The sequence below is a fragment of the Lutra lutra genome, chromosome X (assembly GCF_902655055.1).
Source record: "Lutra lutra chromosome X, mLutLut1.2, whole genome shotgun sequence".
In the NCBI taxonomy this organism is placed as follows: Eukaryota; Metazoa; Chordata; class Mammalia; order Carnivora; family Mustelidae; genus Lutra; species Lutra lutra.
The window spans coordinates 88691454-88709764 of NC_062296.1; the positions used below are offsets into that span (position 1 = coordinate 88691454).

An 18311-nucleotide genomic window follows, 5' to 3' on the forward strand; every position below is an offset into this window, starting at 1 on the left:
TCTGTAGTACATTCCCAAGATCTTCCTTTCTCTCTGCTTCATTACTATGGTTACCAGATTTAAGATTTCAGACAGAAACTTGTCTATAGGCCCAGAGGGAAGATTGATTGCAGTAAACACAGAAGACAGAGATCAGGCACAATTTGAAAATAATACGGCTCTCTGTTGAGCTAACTGTTAACCAGTTGAGTTTCTGGGTCTTAAAGTGTGTGAAGGGTACTTGGCATATAATGGGGAATCAGTCTCCTTTTCCTTTCCAAAGACGTCAGTGCAACAGTCATGATCAAAGGCAAAGAGTAAACCTTACGTGGTTATAAGAAAATATATCTTCATAGAAAATAGACACAAGTTCTGGGCAGGTACCTTTTCTCCCCTCAGTTTGTGCCTCCTGATAAGGCCGATGTCACACCCCACTGAGGACAGAACAGCTCTCACGTTGCAGGCACAGGTTACTGTGTGATGAGCCCACGGGGCCACGGGCATCCCAGTGCTCAGGAAGGGGTGGGTGCACGCTGGTAGAACAAGGGCCAGTGGCTCAGGGAGTTTGCGGGAGGTGCAGTAATTAACGCAATGGCCACCTCCCATCCCTGCCATCATAGCAACCAAATAAGGACCCTGTGACTCGATCTGTGACTGAATCCTAAGTGTGTCTGCAGAGATTTAAACCAGAGAAGATCTGGTGAACTCATCTGCTTGGCCTGATAAGGGCTGAAGGCACTCTTTTGCCATGACCCAAAGTAGGAAGCCTCTTTCCCACAGCCAACCAGGATATACACATACACACACTCCCACATGCGTTAGTATATCTAACAGAAACCAAAGTTTCACAAAGGGGTATTGACTTTTCCCAGACAGGATGCACTCTGATAATTTCTCAGTTTTTCCCCTAATTTGTATTTTTCCAAAGAACTGGTGTTGAGCCACTGGACCAGCTTCATGACGCACAAGTCAGTCATACCCCACAGTTTGAAAAGTACTGTGTTGAATGGCCTTACTTGGTTCTGTCACCATCAGTTGTCATTCGTCAAGTATTTACTGAGCATCTACCACATGACAGACATGTGCTAGTCATGGGAAAATCGAAATGAGAGCCTTCTAAATAAATACACAGGAGAGTCTTGACAGTCAATGCTTCTGTCCGAACTTACTGTAACTGTCCTGCGTCATGCTGAAGAAGTCTCTGGGTGGGCATTCACAGGAGATCTGAGAGATGGCCTACTATGTATCAGGTGTTGTGCTGGGCTCTTTATATGTCCCATTCTTTCTGTCCAGTGGTTCTCTTTGACTTTTGTCTGTCTGCTGCATGACAATTCAACCTTCCCTCCTTAGCTCAAATTAAAGCTCCCTCCAGAAGGCTCTTGCCTCCTGCTTTTCTGCTACCCATTGAGCAGGAAACACACCTTTTTTCTGTTCTCTCCTAAATGCTTGCATTTGATAGGTTGGATTTTAATAATACAATTGTGAGACTTTTGTGCACTAAATAGTGGGCAAGTAATCAAAATAATACATAGGATCATTTTAAAGAGTCGGAGGCATTTTACATGAACAGGAGAAGATGAGGTTACCAAAAGAACTCAGTTATACTATTACAGGGAGCCGGCGGTTCCTTTTCCTCCAGGTCTGTGTGTTGGGTTAGACATGAGACGCCAGTGGCCTAGATTCTTAAGAAGACATAGCTGTCTATGTCTGCCACGCCCCACATAAGAAATGGCATGACTTCTGATAACTTAGTACTGGCTAGTTTTCCACTTTCAGACCACTGAGCTAAAAGCCCTGAGCAGAAACCAGTAAGTAATTCATTCAACAAATATTTCTCAAGTACCAAGTATGTACCAGGCAACATGACAGGCTCATCAGATTGAAAGAATAATGAACAGCCTCTGCTTTTTAGAGGCTGTCCAATAACATTTTCCTGAGGGTTTTTAAAAAAAAAAAAACAGGTGAAGGGAAGAGAAAGAAAATATTTGATAAGTGTTGGCTGTGTGCAAGGCACTGTTGTTACATGCATAATCTTCTTTACTTCTAATAGTAATTCCATGAGAAAGGGCTTTATTAGGCCCTTTTAACGGATGAAGAAACTAAGACCCAGAGTGATTTGACAATCGCTCCAAATCACCCACCAACTAGAGTACCAGCCAGGATCTAAATTCAGCCAGCGGGACTCCTGGCAGTAGCTCATTTCACTACGCCATGCTTCTCTCTCACCTCTTGCTTTGTAGGGTTTGAAGAGAAAAAGGTATATATATTTTTAGAGGGCAGAAATTCACATGGCAGAATTATTCCAGAAAAGGGTGCTCTAATGAAACCTGTTGACAGGGTACTTAGCGGGGATGAAGCAAACCGGCTTTAGGACAGGGATTTTTATGTTTTTTTTTTTCCTTTTATCAGTCTGTCCTAAAAGACAGGAAGTGTGAAAGAGCATTTGATGATTCAATGACGAATTAAGGCATCTAAGGTCTGGCAGCCAGGAATTGGCTGTACGACATTTAACAAACCTCCTAAATTGCCTAGGAAAATCTCACTGTCTACTTCAATCCGAAGCATTTTGTGCTTCCCAGAATAGAGTCGTCTGACTACTTAGAACAATTATTTTACCATCATACATGTGAGCACAGTTCAGTGCTGTTAACTAAGGTGAAACTGTTCAGCCTGGCATGCATTCTACTGGATGGCATTTCATACTGTCTCCTCCTCGTGCATGTGTCGGCGGAGCTGAGAGGCCAACTTCTCACTTCTGGGCAAAGGTGTTGCCTGGAGTTCTCCTTGGGTTCCCAATACCAGGAGGATAATCTCAAGCCACCAAATAGCTAGTGCTACTCTTAAGAAAACCAACCAACCAACCAACCAACCAACCAAACAACCAACCAACCAACCAACCAAACAACCAACCAAACAACCAACCAACCAAACAACCAACCAACCAAACAAACAAACAAACAAACAAACACCTGCAACATAGGATTAGATTTTTCTATGTGATTAAGAGCCTTCAGAATTAAAATAGGTAAGTAGCTATTAACATAGGTACTAGGTAAACATAAGCGGCCATAATGATGAACTTAACATTTCTCGTCAGGAGAAAATTCATTTTATTTTGTGCTTTGGGCCATTTCCCTATGCCTTAATCATGGGCCTTGTTTTAGACCACACCTATTGCCATATGCATACATTTTTTAAATGGACTATTTACGGTACGTTCAGAGCAGCACTTCAAGTGTCAGTGTGCTTGTGAATTTCCTGGGGATCCTGTTCTACCAAAGATTAGGATTCTAGGAGTCTGGGTTGGGGCCTGACAGTCTGCATCTCTGACAAGCTCCAGATGATGCCGCTCCTTCTGGTCAACACGAGATATTCTAAGAGAATGAGCCTCTACAACAGTGGTTCTCAAAATCGGCTGTACGTTGAAATCACCCGGGAAGTCTTTAAAAAATTAAGATGCCTTGACTTGTCTTCTACTCCCCCAAAATACTAACTCATTTGGTCTGGGGTGGCATCTGGGCACAGAGAAGTTAAGAAACTCCCAGGGGACGGTAATGTACAGGCAGGATCAAGAACTTTGCTCTAGTGGATTGCCTTGTCTCTAGAAAACATGAGGACTCATTTCTGGTGTGACTTCTGTTGCTCTTGAATAAATCCAGCAGCAGAGTGAAATGAAGTGGGAACATTCAATAACTTAACCTCCTAATGTTTACACTCATGTCAACTTCTTGAAAAGCAATTAAATTATATGCCCAAGAGAATTCATACCCCTCTCACCAGGGCAAAGAACCATATTTTGGATGCATTTTTTACTGTCTGGTGTAAAAAAAAAAAAAAAAAAGCTTACATAAAGAACTAACTGACTAAAGAGGAAATTCCTAATTAAAATGTTTTTCTGACTGGGTAATCTTTTGTGTTATACTAGCTTAATTACTACTGACAGGAGTGGTATCATTGTTCATAAGCAGGTTGCCATCACAAAGCTAAAATTTTTTTCTCTCTCTCTCAAAACCACAGTCATCTGTGTGCACAGCATGTCTCTGACTCTTAGATCAGGGCTTCTCAACCTTGGTGTTGACATTTGAACCACATAATTCTTTGCTGCGGCTGCTATGTCCTGTATACTGTAGGAAGTTTAGCAGCAATCCTGCCCTCTACCCACTCAATGGCAACAGCACACACAGTCTCCCACCCACCCCCCAAGTTGTGAGGACCAAGAAAGCCTCCAGAAGTTGCCAAGTGTCCCCTGGGGCAAGGAGAAAATAATCCTTGCTTGAGAACCTCTGCCTTAGATCAAAGGAGGTTTTCACATCAGTGACTCTCACTTTCATCTTGAACGTCTCAGTGTGGCAAGCTCTTGGGGTTCATCTGATGAAAATGAGAGATAGGGTTGGCAAGGTAGGACGAGGCCATTTTCCGGTGAGCACTGACTGCCACCTTACAGAGCAGAATTTTCATTGCCTGTTTAATTATTTAATTCTATCTTATTTATTCACAATAACAAGATGAGGTTAGAATACTTTACAGTTAACATTGCAAGATGAAATTAAGTGCACAAATGCTAGTTCCTCCTTGAGAATAGCCCCTCCTCATCGGCCAGAAGTACTTTCCACTCCTAGGAACTGCCAGAGCTCCACCTGTAATTCTGCTATGGTTCTTGACATTCTCTTCCCCATATTAGAAAAGTTTTGCACTTCATTTTTCTTATGGATCCCCACAGCTGCATGGAAACAGGTTTCAAACAGTTTTCATATCCCCACTTCCCCTTAGCTAAAACAGAACTCTGTACAAAGCAAGCCTTCTACAAAATACCCGAATAAGCGAACCCTAGGGTTTGTCCAGCAGCTTAGAGTGAGAACAAAGGAAATAAGGGCTATTTCCATATATGTGCTGCTACACGGAGCCAGGATCCCTTATTATCTAAAAGGCTACACTCGCTTGTGATAATTCTTCAGTCAGGTGTGAATAACTCCAGCTTAAGTGTTTTGTCCCCAAAGAGCTTGTTACAAAGAAGAAGAATACTGATAGAAGACAAATTAGAACTGTGATTATGAAAGCGCCAGACTTCTCTCTTGTTCCATTTGATCTTCTTATGAGAATCCAGTTGTGTTTACATGTAACTACAGTCTGCATCACCATGGAGAATTTTATAGCAATTGAGAGCTAGACTGTAGAAGGAGAAGGTTTTAAGATATCTGCCATCATCGCCATTCTAAGATAGTAGGCAAGCCGAAAGCACAGGCCTGATTTCAGGGACATAGAAAATAGAATTGTATTATGAAACCCATCAAGTTCCTTGGAATACCCAGTAGCATAGAATATTCGATCAATGCCAACTGCAAGTTGCAATAGATGGAATGCTCTCGTTTTTCTGTAATTTGGAGAAATGACTATTCTGGCTTCAGGGATGCCACCCGTCGCTCCTTCTAGATCCTTAGCTGTCTGTTTCCACACTTGAGGCACAAAATGAATTCCAGGGTCTATTTGGTATTTGGTGAGGAGGCAGAGGATGGGGTTAAATGGGACTGTAACTGTCATTAGGCTCCTGGCACGAAAGGCGTTGCACCGTTGTTTGCTCGTGTTCGCTCCAAAGCAACCCCGAGACAAAGATTTGTGTGCAAGTGGTTTATCTGGGACATAGTATGGGAAGTGCAGGGAGGGAGTGAGGAAATGGGACCGGGAAATGAGGAAAGTCAAGAAAGGGCCTGTGAAGGAGCAGCAGATAAGTGTTGGTAAGTGGAGCTCAAACCTCTGAGAGACTCAGACTTGAACTACCAAGGAGTGAGGAAGCTTGGTAGTCAGCCACCAGGCTCCAGCTCTCATCGGTCAAGGGCCACCCCTGACGCATTCACCTCCTGCCACTTCCAGCTGCTTCGACTATGGATGGAATATACTGGAGTGGCCTGCAGACACTCTCAGTCACAGGAAACCATCACTGTGTGTTGTGGTCAGAATAATGGCTACCAAAGATGTCTCTCTCTGTCCTAATCCCTGAAACTGTGAAAATGTTATTTTACAGGACAAGGGGAGTTTGCAGGTCTGATTAATTTAAGGAATTAGAGGTGGAGAGCAGGCCCTAGATTATGCAGGTGAGCTTAATTTAGTCACATGGCTCTTAAAAGTGGAAAGCCTTGGGGCACCTGGATGTCTCAGTCAGTTAAGCATCTGACTTCGGCTCGGGTCGTGATCTCAGGGTCCTGGGATCAAGCCCCAAGTGGGGGCTCCCTGCCTCGTGGGGAGTCTGCTCCTCCCTCTTTCCCTTTTCCCACCCCGCCCCTCCTGTACGCCTGTTCTCTCTCAAATTAAAAAATATATATATTTAAAGTGGAGAACTGTCTTAGCTGTGTTCCGAGGGAGACGTGGCTATGGAAGAAAAGGTAAGAGAAAGACAACATCACCAGCTTTGAAGAAAAGGGGCTGTAAGTCAAGGAATGTGAGTGGCCTTTAGAAGTGAGAAAAGGCAAGAAATCAGATTCTTCCCTAGAACTCTGTTACATAAGTGAGACAAAGGTGACCACTATATATTGGCCTTTGGATTCTTTTTTTCACTGTGGACTGAGACCTATTAGCTCCAAAGGCTGCTGGCATCTCAGTTTTTCACATTGAATGATTTTTCAGATCGTCCAAACAAGCAGATCTTTAGCCGTCTAAAGCCTGCCTGCTTTGCATACCTCATGAAACCACGTTCAGCATCTGTGGACCAGTGATAAGACAGAGCCTAGTGGTTATAAGACCCTCAGCTGTCGTGCCTTTTGAAGCTCTCTGAAACTTCCTCATGCTGCTGAATGCTGTCACCTAGACAGGTAAGCCTCCTCTCTGCTGGCAGTCCCTTTGCCCTCTTCCCTTCTGGGTCACAGCTCCTTGCTGGAAGATTCCGCCCCCCTCTCATGCCGCTCTGCCAAGCCTATCCCATACAGCTGGTCATGTGGTGCTGCCTCTCCTGGGCGTGCCTTTTTCCTAGATTAGCCTCCACATTGCAAAAACCCGCACAAGCCTTCAGAAGCAGTGCTTCCCTGCCAGTACCTTCTGGGTTTTTTGTTTTGTTTTGTTTTTGTTTTTGTTTTTGTTTTTTGGTCCAGGGAGGCCCGTATTCTGATCTCCAGAATTGCTGATCCTAAGTTTGTCTTGGTTTAAGCCACTAAGTTTGTGGTGATGTGACAGCAATAATGAGAAGCATTTCTTACTGCAAATAACTCAAACCACAAAGATCTTTCTGTATTGATACTTGTTTACGGTGAGCTTTGCAAAGGCTATGGTATGTATCCTGGATTTGGAAAGGTAATGCCAGCAAAATTACAAAAAGATTAATTACTGTGTGTTCATAATGATCTGTGCTTTAGGGAGGGGCTTGCAGGTAAGCATAGACTAATTATACAATTAAAGGTGGTTTTTAAAAAGTTTTTGTTTATTTATTTGAGGGGGGGGAGAGAGAGCACACAGGGGGTAGGGGAAGTGAGGAGTAGAGGGAGAGGCAGACTCCCCTCTGAGCTCGGAGCCCGAGCAAGACTTGATCCCAGGACCGTGAGATCATGACCTGCGCCAAAATCAAGAGTCAGACACTGAACCAACTGAGCCACCCAGGTGCCCCCAAAAGTGTGTTTAAATAGAAATGCTTAAGTAGTATTTTCCTGAACTTGTGCTTCATTCCAATCCGACCCGTTTTTAGGGAGCGCTATGTCTACAGTCCAGACTGATCCTAGCATCTGTAAAACTTTTTGGTGGCTCCCACTTCAGGAGCACCTCAAGTCTTCCTCCTGCACAAGCGCCATGTCCCTCGTGTTCTGCTGGGCCCATCTCCTCATGACAAACTTCCCATAACTGTTCCTCAGCCTGAATATCCCTCTTAGCCTCCTTTCACCCATCCAACTCCTACTCCCGGGTCAAGACCCAGATGAGTGGTCATTTCCCAGGTGCTATTTTATGAAGTGGAGAAGCTGCTCTATCATTGTCCTCACTGAATCTTGCATTTACACATCGCCTATAGCACCATACCGGTTTCTGTACTGAAACCATTCGTCCGTGAGTCTATCCATCCTAGGCAATAAAGCACAGACAACACAAAAAGAGACTAGTTGATAAAAGTTTTTCTTTTCATTTTAACGTTGAATTCCCTTTTAAAATTTTGTGTAGCAAGTCTCTTAAAATGTCTGTATGCAAAACTGGAACTTCAGCTAAGTTTGACGATTATAGAAATATAAAGGATCACTGATGTTAAAGACCCAAGGTAACTGTTTTATCGCAAGGAAAAAAGTGGTGGCAACTCCTGTATTTTATTGGTCACATTTTCGTTTATGTATAAAGTGTCCTCCTTTCATTGTTGTTCTCTTTACATTATGTAGTCACTGCTACCCCCTCCTGGACACTCCCATGAGCCATACTTTTGTCTCCCCATTGCTTTGAGGAGGAAGTGCAACCTTCTTAGCTTGGGGAAGAGTCTTTCCTTGCCTGGCATCTACTCAGCTCTCCGGGCTCCTGTCTTGTTCACTTTGAGGGAGCCCAGGTGTTGGTTTGGTGCTTGTCTTAGTTGGCTTTTCCAGAAGGCCCTGAGACAAGGATTTGAGTGCATATAGTTTATTTGGGTGGTGATCTCAGGAGGGACCAGTAGAGAGTGGGAAATTGAGGCAGGGGAAGAAACCATCTCAATTCAACATGTATGTTGGTAAGCAGGTTAGAGTGTGGGTAACAGGCTCAATCCCACTGGGAATTACTGGGAGCCAGTTTGGAACATACTTCAGAGGGCCAAGGAAGCTGGGATATTTATCTGTAGTCCCCAACTATTATGGGCAGAGAGCTGTTCCTGGAGTGAGTCCTCAGTATTTCCAGCTTGCCCTACGTGAGTTGAGCATGCTTCTGGGGCCTAAGATCCCTCCTCTGCACACTATGGCAGAGCAGAACTTAGAGCTGGAAGCCATCGCCATATATAGAAACGAGGAGTGGCACGGGAATAATGGGCGGAGCATTGCTAGCGTTTAGCACCGGGCCCCTCCGGCATGTTCCCATAGCGGGCCTCTGGCCTCTAGCCCAATACATGCCCTGTGTATGTGGGAGTTCTGTCTGCTTCTCAGTCTGTCTCTCCCTGGACCGTGAGCATCCCCAGGATAGAGTCCACTGGATTTTGTGCATGGCTTATGGTAGGTGTGCTCTGTGTTTACACTGAATGCATGAATGAATGAGTAAAATGAGATCGTCTAAAGAGATGACACTGAGGATAAGGGAAAGAGAAGATGATGAAGAAAACCAGGGCTAGAAAAATAAGATCTAGTAGGAAAGAAGGCAAAGAAAACAGAGATAATGGTAAACAGGCTGGGATGAAAGAAAGGACTGGAGACACTAAAAAGATGGGGATTTCCTCTGAAAGGCTGCTTCTGCACACTGCTTCGCATCCTGCGAAAAGAGCATTCCATATTGTGAGCCCTAAAATATGGCTGTTCTGACACCTAGCAAAATGGAACAAGCTTGGAAGAAAAGCACTTTACAAACATTTCAGGCCTCCGTGTCCCTGACAGGTACCAGCTCTCCACCCTGGTGGTCTACGGGAATTGCAAAGTACAATGACATTTATTTATTCTTGCTGGCTTTCGCAATTAAGTCCAAACTCCTAATCCATACAGGTCTGATAAAGCCTCAGCTAAACTCCTCAACCTTTAAGACAAAAAACAAATACACCTTCTACCTCCCTGGGGAAGCAGTTACAACCTTTTCAACATCCTGCTTGCTAAGGAAGTGGTTGTTATCTTAATTAATGATCTACAAAACCCTCTTTAAACACAGTGTGCAAACACGTGGCAAAATATAGGGTGAAATGTTAAACGAGAGAGAACACACACCGTTGCACTATACTCTTCTTGAAAGAAAAAAACAAAAGCTGAGACGATGGAGTTTCCTTTCCAAGGACATGGAGAATGGAGAGCTGTAAGGATTTCCAGTCTAAATATGTCTTTATAAAGTACTTTATATTCTGTTTGTTAATCTTTTCATGGCTCGTTTTTCAACATGGAATCACTAGGGTTAATGTCCTTGATGTGATTATGGACACATGAGTAGTAAACGTATGATGTAATGATAACATTTTCACTACTGAAGGCCATTTTCGGGCTTCTGTGACCCCTCAGCTCTCCGTGTGGCTGTCTGGACTAGCAGCATCAGCATCCCTGTACCTGGCACATACTTGTTGGAAATGTCCCCAGCTTTCACTCCAGCTTGGGGCTGGATTCCAGGACTCTGTTGGACCTAGGCCTCCAGGGCCTAGTTAGAGAAGGACTGATCTAGAGCCGCTCAAGAGGTAGCCCATATTCCCGCAGTAGTCTGCAAGTGGACAAGTGTGTTTGCCATTGGTTCTTCTCCATTCCTTTGCCTCTGGCTGGTCCAAGTAGTGAGGATTCTTCTATGCATTCTCACAGTTGTAGTCACCTACCCAATTCAAAAGTTCCCACTAGATTCTTCCTAGAATGGATGAAATCGTTGGTCTCTTTAACATTGTCCTACTGCCCTTGCTTTCTCTTTAACACTATAAACATCATTGTGTGTGCCTCTTGAACCACAGACGTTTACATATTGAACTTAAAAATAAACTTTCGTTATGACTGTTAATACCATTGAGCATTCCCTAAATAGATGTGATAAAGAACTTCCATTTTTTCCTCCCCACATACATGTGTCTTCATCTCCCAGAATTTGGATATTCAGAGTGTGAACTTAATAGTTCCCAGATACAGACCCTGCCTTCCCTCCTGCATGAAGCCATGCATGGCATCACAGATTTGTTTTCTTAGGGTGTGTGGTGTGTGGATCCATGTGATTTATGTTTTAGAAGGCAATCAGATGGAGTTTTCCTTCATACTGAACTGAGTGTGCATTTGAATAAATAGAATTTTCAAAGGTAGGCTGCTGGAAAAAATTTGCCTTATTCTAATGTAAGGGAAAGAACTAGCCATCACCCACTGAGCCCTACCTACGTATGAATTGTGGAGGAATTGACTGGAGGTTTGCAGAACTGAAAGCACTCTCCTGACTTAGTGGGCAGATGTACGCAAATTATGTCACTCTTGGGAACAAGAAATAGGAAACAATTAGGGTATACTTCTCAATATGAAACTGTCCTAACAATGTTCTAAACTAGGGTTTTCTTTACCATGGCACAATCAACATTTAGGACAGGATAATTTTTCATTTTATGGTTGGGGAGGGCAACCTTGTACATGGTAGGAAATGTAACAGACTAGATGCTCCTGGGTTCTCTACCTTTGGAAAGATTGCTCTCCTACTTAGGAAGTTTAGGCACGGCCTGTAACCATGGGAGATAGAATGGAAGAATTCAGCTTGCCCTCGATTCTTTCCTCTTCTCTTGTTTAGCCACTATAGAGTGGAGGCATGAACTCATTATTTCAGTCCTATGATTATAAAAATCACTGTACATGGGTCACATTTTGCTGTGCAATCTAATTTTCCTTTGTGGAAGAGAGATCAGAGGAATGCAAATGGGGGAGGGGAAATGAAGCTATTTTAAGATGTTTGATTTTAATCTGTAGAATATGCTCCCCATTAAATTGAACAAAAGCTTTATGACCCAGAATCTGGTACCTAGTGGTGGAGAAAGTAGATAATAAAATGAACAATCACTAAACATAGAATTTACCACATGCCAGGGTTTTGTTTTATTTTTTTTTTTCTATGAGCTTTACTCACAGAAACTCACTTTATTCTCACCACAGTCCTATGAGGGGAATACTATTAACTCCATTTTACAGATGAGAAAACTGAGGCACAGAGAGGTTTTTGTGGGGTTTTTTTTTTTTCTTTCTAAGTAACCTACCAAGGTCACAGGACTGGTCAGTTACAATGCCTCCATTTGAATGTCAGCAGTTCAGGCCCCTCAATTTTGAAGGCAAAACCAAGAACTTCAAAACTTGAATCCCTCACGGGATACCCACCTCAGACAAGGCTAGACTGAGATACTGACAAAGTCAGACACACAAGGCTATTTCATAACTTTGTGGAAGCACAAACAAAAACAAGGTCACTCTGCTACCCAGGAACATCCTGCTCTTGGTTAAATTAAGTGACTGCTCTTTCTTTACCAATAAAACTATCATTGTTTTATCCTCACATGAGTCTGCCCTTCTACAGATAGGTTACTGAGATACACAATTATAGAATTTACCCTGCCTTTTTTTTGGTTGTTGTCAGAAAGAGAGAGGGAAAGAGGTAGAGAGAGACAGAGGGAGAGAGAGAATCTTAACCAACCTCAATACCCAGCAGAGGCTGACATGGAGCTTGATCTCACAACCCTGAGATCATGACCTGAGCTGAAATCAAGAGTCAGATGCTTAACCAACTGAGTCACCCAGGCGCCCCAAATTTCCCCCTGCTTTCTGACAACATCCAATCTAGAGCAAACCCCTGCTTCCTTAGGTTTTCCTCCAAATCACCCAAGTTTTACAGAGGGACCCTTCTTCCACTGCTCTCCATGGTATGTGTTCTTCCTCACTGCAGAGTAGTAAACCCACCTTATTTAAGTACAGCCTTATTTCTGGTGGCGTTTGGCTGAAGAGTGTTGACACTACTTGTCAATGTTACAAAGCTGAAAGTGGTAGTTAATTTCAGATGACTAAATCAGTACCAAAAAAGATTAATACAATCTAGAAAATGAGCCAAATCCAATGAAGTGAAAATTTACAGCAATAAATATAAAGTTGTTTATTTAGGTTAGAAAAAAGTCAAACACTCAGGAGGAGATAACTTGATAGCTATTCATATTAATAATAGGAGAAAGAGACTTGGGAAATTAACAAGCCTTAGCAAAGTCAAAAAGAGCCAGTAGTAAACTAGGATGACTTAAAAGCTCTATTGTAATTTAATGCTCTGTTTAAAGCTGCAGATAAAGAGGGGACATTACAGCTCTTTTGTGTTACATGTTGATCATGCCTGGGCTATCTTTCCAATTCTGTGACTCATACTTCAAGATGTTCACAAGCAAACCACAAAAGGGTGATTGGTGTGCTGCATGGCTATAAGCCACATCATAGGAAGGACTAGGTCTCTTTAGCTCAGAAGATTTGAGAAGACCTTCCACCTCACCATCCTTAAGTGTTTGAAGGGATGTCTCCAGGAAGAGAGGAAGGAGATTTTTACCGCTAATGAGGAGGAGGGCTGGTCTGACTGAGGACATTCCAGGACTCCATGGATTCAGATAAGCCACTCCAAGATGACCATTTGCTCTGGATTTTTGTCTTTTGGCTTTCACCAGTGGGGTCTCATGTTCTGTTGGAATGGGAAAATCTAAGGCTCTTGGAACAGTGGGGAGGAAATAGCACAGGGCTTCTGGGCCTCCCAAGTGGAGGGACAAGGGTTCTTCTAAGTTGTTTCTTTCCTGGTGGCATTGCATTCAGGTTTGAGGCTAAAGCCTGGATACAAATTGTTTATTGTCCTTGTACGTTTATTCCCATTCAGTAGGTCAATGAGAAGATGATTGGTTGAGAGCAAGATTCAGGTATTTCTAGGTAAAGCATCGTAGATAATAATCTACCAATATCTTTCCAGTCTTCTATTCTTCTGCAAACATGCATCACTTTCTACCCATTGTTTTATCATGTTTATCAAAAGGAACAACTTGGTTACTAAGATGCTTGAAAGAGCAGGATTATTTCAGCCCTATAGGATGAGGAAACGATCTTTTGAGGAATTAGCAAATTAGCTAAGACTTGAAGGGTAGATGGTGGGGAGGGTGCAGAAAATCACAACAAAATGAGTACCGAATTCTTGCACTGCCAACTTACTATCATCTGAGGACTTTTCCTCTGGGCCTCACATTTTCACCCTCTTGTCCAGTCAGGTTGAAGCCCCATATTTTTGGGGAGGTTGAAGTCCGAACAATGTGTTAACATTCCTTTTAAAAAGCAACTTATGGTGATGAGCACCAGGTGTTGGATGAAGGTGTTGAATGTGTATATTGGCCACCTGAAACTAATATAACGCTAGGTTAACTGGAATTAAACCAAAAACTGTAAAAACAAAGAGCTGGGAAGAGTCAAGATGGCAGAGAAGTAGCAGGCTGAGACTACATCAGGTAGCGGGAGATCAGCTAAATAGCTTATCTAAAGATTGCAAACACCTATAAATCCAACGGGAGATTGAAGAGAAGAAGAACAGCAATTCCAGAAACAGAAAATCAACCACTTTCTGCAAGGTAGGACTGGCGGAGAAGTGAATCCAAAGCGACGGGAAGATAGACCGCGGGGGGAGGGGCCGGCTCCCGGCGAGCGGCGGAGCAACGGAGCACAAAATCAGGACTTTTAAGAGTCTGTTCCACTGAGGGACATCGCTCCAGAAGCTTAACTGGGGTGAAGCCCAGGCGGGGTCAGCGCGGCCTCAGGTCCCACAGGGTCACAGAAGGATCGGGGGTGTCTGAGTGTCGCAGAGCTTACCGGTATTAGAACAGGGAAGCTGGCTACAGAGACAGAGCCGAGGAGTGAGCTCTAAACTTGGGGTTACCTTGAACCGGTCGCAGGCTCGGTCAGCTCGGAGTGCGGCCGGAGGCCAGGGTGATGGGAGTAGTTGGGTGCTGTTCTCTGAGGGCGCACTGAGGAGTGGGGCCCCGGGCTCTCGGCTCCTCCAGGCCGGAGACCGGGAGGCCGCCATCTTCACTCCCGTCCTCCGGAACTCTACGGAAAGCGCTCAGGGAACAAAAGCTCCCGAAAGCAAACCCAGCAAACCCGAGCGGATTACTCAGCCCGGCCCCGGGTAAGGGCGGTGCAACTCCGCCTGGGGCAAAGACACTTGAGAATCACTACAACAGGCCCCTCCCCCAGAAGATCAACAAGAAACCCAGCCAGGACCAAGTTCACCTACCCAGGAGCGCAGTTTCAATACCAAGGAGAGCAGCGGAATTCCAGAGAAGAAAGCAAAGCATGGAACTCATGGCTTTCTCCCCATGATTCTTTAGCCTTGCAGTTAATTTAATTTTTTTTTCTCTTTTTCAATTTTTTTTTCTCTTCTTCTGCAAAATTTTTTTAACTTTTACCGTTTTCTTTTTTTAACGTTTTTTAAATAGTTTATCTAATATATATATATATACTTTTTTCCTTTTTATATTTTTTATCGGCTTTCTTTTTTTAATAGTTTCTTTTTTTTCTTTTTTTTTTCTTCTGAACCCCCTTTTTTTTTTTAAAGATTTTATTTATTTATTTGACAGAGAGAGATCACAAGCAGGCAGAGAGGCAGGCAGAGAGAGGAGGAAGCAGGCTCCCTGCTGAGCAGAGAGCCTGATGCGGGGCTCGATCCCAGGACCCTGAGATCATGACCTGAGCCGAAGGCAGCGGCTTAACCCACTGAGCCACCCAGGCGCCCCTTCTGAACCCCTTTTTATCCCCTTTCTCCCCCCTCACGATTTGGGATCTCTTCTGATTTGGCTAAAGCATATTTTCCTGGGGTTGTTGCCACCCTTTTAGTATTTTACTTGCTCCTTCATATACTCTTATCTGGACAAAATGACAAGGCAGAAAAATTCACCACAAAAAAAAGAACAAGAGGCAGTACCAAAGGCTAGGGACCTAATCAATACAGACATTAGTAATATGTCGGATCTAGAGTTCAGAGTGACAATTCTCAAGGTTCTAGCTGGGCTCGAAAAAGGCATGGAAGACATTAGAGAAACCCTCTCGGGAGCTATAAAAGCCCTTTCTGGAGAAATAAAAGAACTAAAATCTAACCAAGTTGAAATCAAAAAAGCTATTAATGAGGTGCAATCAAAAATGGAGGCTCTCACTGCTAGGATAAATGAGGCAGAAGAAAGAATTAGCGATATAGAAGACCAAATGACAGAGAATAAAGAAGCTGAGCAAAAGAGGGACAAACAGCTACTGGACCACGAGGGGAGAATTCGAGAGATAAGTGACACCATAAGACGAAACAACATTAGAATAATTGGAATTCCAGAAGAAGAGGAAACAGGGGAGCAGAAGGTATGTTGGAGAGAATTATTGGAGAGAATTTCCCCAATATGGCAAAGGGAACAAGCATCAAAATCCAGGAGGTTCAGAGAACCCCCCTCAAAATCAATAAGAATAGGTCCACACCCCGTCACCTAATAGTAAAATTTACAAGTCTTAGTGACAAAGAAAGATCCTGAAAGCAGCCCGGGAAAAGAAGTCTGTAATGTACAATGGTAAAAATATTAGATTGGCAGCAGACTTATCCACAGAGACCTGGCAGGCCAGAAAGAGCTGGCATGATATATTCAGAGTACTAAATGAGAAAAACATGCAGCCAAGAATACTATATCCAGCTAAGCTATCATTGAAAATAGAAGGAGAGATTAAAAGCTTCCAGGACAAACAAAAACTGAAAGAATTTGCAAACACCAAACCAGCTCTACAGGAAATATTGAAAGGGGTCCTCTAAGCAAAGAGAGACCCTAAAAGTAGTAGATCAGAAAGAAACAGAGACAATATACAATAACAGTCACCTTACAGGCAATACAATGGCACTAAATTCATATCTCTCAATACTTACCCTGAATGTTAATGGGCTAAATGCCCCAATCAAAAGACACAGGGTATCAGAATGGATAAAAAAACAAAACCCATCTATATGTTGCCTACAAGAAACTCATCTTAAACCCGAAGACACCTCCAGGTTTAAAGTGAGGGGGTGAAAAAGAATTTACCATGCTAATGGACATCAGAAGAAAGCAGGAGTGGCAATCCTTATATCAGATCAATTAGATTTTAAGCCAAAGACTATAATAAGAGATGAGGAAGGACACTATATCATACTCAAAGGAACTGTCCAACAAGAAGATCTAACAATTTTAAATATCTATGCCCCTAACATGGGAGCAGCCAACTATATAAACCAATTAATAACAAAATCAAAGAAACACATCGACAAGAATACAATAATAGTAGGGGATTTTAACACTCCCCTCACTGAAATGGACAGATCATCCAAGCAAAAGATCAACAAGGAAATCAAGGCCTTAAATGACACACTGGACCAGATGGACATCACAGATATATTCAGAACATTTCATCCCAAAGCAACAGAATACACATTCTTCTCTAGTGCACATGGAACATTCTCCAGAATGGATCACATTCTTGGTCCTAAATCAAGTCTCAACCAGTATCAAAAGATTGGGATCATTCCCTGCATATTTACAGACCACAATGCTCTAAAGCTAGAACTCAATCACAAGAGGAAATTTGGAAAGAACCCAAATACATGGAGACTAAACAGCATCCTTCTAAAGAATGAATGGGTCAATCAGGAAATTAAGGAAGAATTGAAAAAATTTATGGAAACAAGTGATAATGAAAACACAACGATTCAGAATCTGTGGGACACAACAAAGGCAGTCCTGAGAGGAAAATATATAGCGGTACAAGCCTTTCTCAAGAAACAAGAAAGGTCTCAGGTACACAACCTAACCCTACACCTAAAGAGGTGGAGAAAGAACAAGAAAGAAACCCTAAACCCAGCAGGAGAAGAGAAATCATAAAGATCAGAGCAGAAATCAATGAAATAGAAACCAAAAAAACAATAGAACAAATCAACGAAACTAGGAGCTTGTTCTTTGAAAGAATTAATAAGATCGAGGGCGCCTGGGTGGCTCAGTGGGTTAAGCCGCTGCCTTCGGCTCAGGTCATGATCTCAGGGTCCTGGGATCGAGTCCCACATCGGGCTCTCTGCTCAGCAGGAAGCCTGCTTCCCTCTCTCTCTCTCTCTCTGCCTGCCTCTCCGTCTACTTGTGATCTCTCTCTGTCAAATAAATAAATAAAATCTTTAAAAAAAAAAAAGAATTAATAAGATCGATAAACCCCTGGCCAGATTTATCAAAAAGAAAAGAGAAAGGACCCAAATAAATAAAATCATGAATGAAAGAGGAGAGATCACAATGAACACCAAAGAAATACAGACAATTATAAGAACATATTATGAGCAACTCTACGCCAACAAATCTGACAATCTGGAAGAAATGGATGCATTCCTAGATACATATAAACTACCACAACTGAACTAGGAAGAAATGGAAAGCCTGAACAGACCCATAACCAGTAAGGAGACTGAAACAGTCATCAAAAATCTCCAAACAAACAAAAGCCCAGGGCCAGACGGCTTCCTGGGGGAATTCTACCAAACATTTAAAGAAGAACTAATTCCTATTTTCCTGAAACTGTTCCAAAAAATAGAAATAGAAGGAAAACTTCCAAACTCATTTTATGAGGCCAGCATCACCTTGATCCCAAAACCAGACAAAGATCCCATCAAAAAAGAGAACTACAGACCAATATCCTTGATGAACACAGATGCAAAAATTCTCGCCAAAATACTAG

General features: G+C 42.9%; 2 protein-coding genes across 3 annotated transcripts in view; one reads left to right on the plus strand and one right to left on the minus strand.

The window, feature by feature from the left end:
• FANCB (FA complementation group B) overlaps positions 1 to 18311 on the plus strand; it is a 385712-nt gene that overhangs the window by 169496 nt on the left and 197905 nt on the right. Inside the window, exon 12 of the mRNA XM_047715290.1 lies at positions 6598 to 6782. The gene's annotated coding sequence lies outside the window, so the exon portion shown is untranslated. The remainder of the gene's footprint in view (positions 1 to 6597; positions 6783 to 18311) is intronic.
• GLRA2 (glycine receptor alpha 2) overlaps positions 1 to 18311 on the minus strand; it is a 192880-nt gene that overhangs the window by 16157 nt on the left and 158412 nt on the right. The window lies entirely within an intron of this gene.